General features: G+C 58.3%; 1 protein-coding gene across 5 annotated transcripts in view; it reads left to right on the top strand.

The window, feature by feature from the left end:
* Positions 1-1,688: 1,688 nt before the first annotated feature.
* Positions 1,689-2,595, top strand: part of LOC120866250 (aquaporin-7-like) — an 18,261-nt gene continuing 17,354 nt past the window's right edge. For 2 of the 5 annotated variants that reach the window (XM_040243855.1, XM_040243841.1), the window contains exon 1: positions 1,689-1,904. The gene's annotated coding sequence lies outside the window, so the exon portion shown is untranslated. Of the gene's footprint in view, positions 1,921-2,595 lie in introns of all 5 variants that reach the window. The other 3 variants (XM_040243863.1, XM_040243849.1, XM_040243882.1) reach the window with 2 other exon arrangements.

Here is a 2,595-nt window from a genome sequence, read left to right as displayed (position 1 = left end):
GCAGAGCCTCAGCCACAGGGCTGCTGTGGTAGAGTCCATTCCTTAACGATGGTCTCTGACTGGGCAGCCTGCCTCTGCCTCTCCTTACAGAGTCAGTGACCTGCTGGTCTAGGAGGGGTGGTGTGTGGGCAAGTGCATGCTAAGTCAACTCAGTCATGTTTGACTCTGTGACCCCATGGACTGTAGACTGTCAGGCTCTTCTGTCCATGGGATTCTCTAGGCAAGAATACTTGAGTGAGTAGCCATGCCCTCCTCCAGGGGATCTTGCCTACCCAGGGATCGAACCTGATATTTTCTGCATTTCCTGCATTGCAGGCAGATTCTTAACCCACTGAACCAAAGTGGCAGAAGTGGGGTTGGGGTGGTGGTGGTGGGGAGGGGCCAGGGAGCGGTGGGGAGTTGTGGCTTGGCTGGGCAAGGCAAGTTCCAGACCAGATCCATTCTACTGGCACCCTCTAGAGGACAGTTCTATTACCTGAGTTGGCTTTGCAACCAAACCCTACAACCCCTCTCCACAATAAGGGGCTGCCTCAGAACCTTCTGGACCCACTGCCCAGCCTCCACGACTCCTCCTGGCTGGTCTCCTTACAGTCTGCAGACCAGCAACCCCTCCTTTGTTCCTCAGCACCAAGTCATCTGCTCAGATCCCAGACTGCCTGTCTTTGGAGGCTCACCCATGCTCCAGCTCCAGTACTCTTGCCTGGAAAATCCCATGGACGGAGGAGGCTGGTAGGCTGCAGTCCATGGGGTGGCGAAGAGTCGGACACAACTGAGCGACTTCACTTTCAATTTTCACTTTCATGCATTGGAGAAGGAAATGGCAACCCACTCCAGTGTTCTTGCCTGGAGAATCCCAGGGACTGGGGAGCCTGGTGGGCTGCCGTCTGTGGGGTCGCACAGAGTTGGACATGACTGAAGCGACTTAGCAGCATGCCCAGGCTCCTGAGGTCCGCTCATAGACGGTGGATGGTCCCCTGGCTGGCTCCTGACCCACCTTGGTCACCCACCCGTGGGCATGCCCTCTGGTCCAGCCTGGCTCCTTCCCAGAGGCCTTGCTTACTGTTCCCATGGGAAGTGTTTTCCTGAGGGCTGGGCCTAGCTTTCCCCTTTCCCCACTAAAATAAACTGGGGGCTCCCAGAGGACGAGGCCCAGGCTTTTTCTCCTCCCTACCAGACTAAGAGCCTCCAGAGAACCAGGCTGGCTTCTACCTCCCTTCTTGGACTGAGGTTTTCCTGCAAATATGGCTTTTGTCTCTTCCTCTCAGAGTCCAGGGCCCGAGTCTCCTCTTCCTCCTTCGGGATGGAGGCTTCCTCAGGACTGACTCAGGGTCTTCTTCCCAGCCCTTCCACCTGGCTGTTGTTCTTTGGAATCTTCCACCTCACATCCCATTCTGTGCAGTCCTCCCCACAGAGGGGGTTCAGGGGCCTCTGGAGTCTCCCCCAGCTGTGGGACCCGGGGCCGGGGTGGGGACTTCCTCTGACTCTGTGCTGGACACTTGGCTTGGTACAACAGGCCCTTCCTCTGAAACCGAGAGGCCCAGAGCGCCCACTGGGAGCTCCGCCTCTGACCTCACAAGGGCTGCCTCAGAACCCTGTCTCCACGGCACTGCTGGCAGGAGAAGGGATGCTATTTTGGGCAGTGTGTCTGCACTTGGCTCGAGTGACAAGGGCCAAACCCCTGCTCCACTGACCTCTTCCCTGGAGGAGAAGAGCAGAGCAGCGCAGCACTCGGGTTGCCTCGAGGAGGGCTGAGAGGCGGGCTCTGGCCGGACACATAGGGACCGCAGAGCCCTAGCAGGGGCCGCAGCCAGAGCCCGAGACGGTCATGGAGGAAGCTGTCCAGGGGCTGCTGTGACTGAGAGGCCCCAAGGCAGGCAACTGGGAGCACAAAGCCCTTCAGCAGAGTGAGTTGGGCCCCAGGTAGGGCTGGGACAGGGGGCCTCCCCTGGGATTCAGGCTTCAGGGATGCCATTCCTGGGGGCCACATGGGCACGGGACAACCATGGGAGGGGCTGGGGAAGCGACCCAGTTGGGAGCTGAAGGCCTGGATATCTGTTCTGGTTTAGTCCTGAGTGGCTGCCTCATATAGGCATGTCACACGTTCTTTCTGGGCTTACCTGTAAATTGACTGTTGGGAGGACCAGTGGTGGAGCAGAGATTGGGAGGATGCGTGGGGCTAGGCAGCCAGGAGGGCCTGGAGTGGGGTCAGGGTGGGGAGCGGCGACAAGGGACCAAAGCAGGAGGAATGTGGATCAGAGTAGGGGGCGGGTTCCCGGCTTTGCTGGGGTGGTTTCTCCCTCTGGAGCCCCTCCTGGGCCAGGGCTGAGGGTTTCTGCAGTCAAGGTGAGGTGCGGGAGCTTGCATGGCAGTTGGAAGAAAGGGCGCTGGAGAATAGGGAGCATGCAAGGTGGGGAGGTCCAGGTTCACCTTTGTGCTGTCATTTTCAAGGAAAATGGGAATAAAACGGGTGGGTGTCTTCAGGAAAGGTGAGATGGTAGACTTTGTTCTGAGGTGGGGATATGGACTAAGTGAGTTTTCAGGACCTCATCCTATGTGGGGTGTATGTGTGCGCGCGTGTGTGCCTATGTGGGGTGT

This window comes from Oryx dammah, unplaced genomic scaffold, assembly GCF_014754425.2.
Source record: "Oryx dammah isolate SB20612 unplaced genomic scaffold, SCBI_Odam_1.1 HiC_scaffold_1, whole genome shotgun sequence".
Classification (NCBI taxonomy): Eukaryota; Metazoa; Chordata; class Mammalia; order Artiodactyla; family Bovidae; genus Oryx; species Oryx dammah.
The sequence above is the reverse complement of the archived record's forward strand: the minus strand, read 5'-3'. Positions and strand labels throughout refer to the sequence as shown.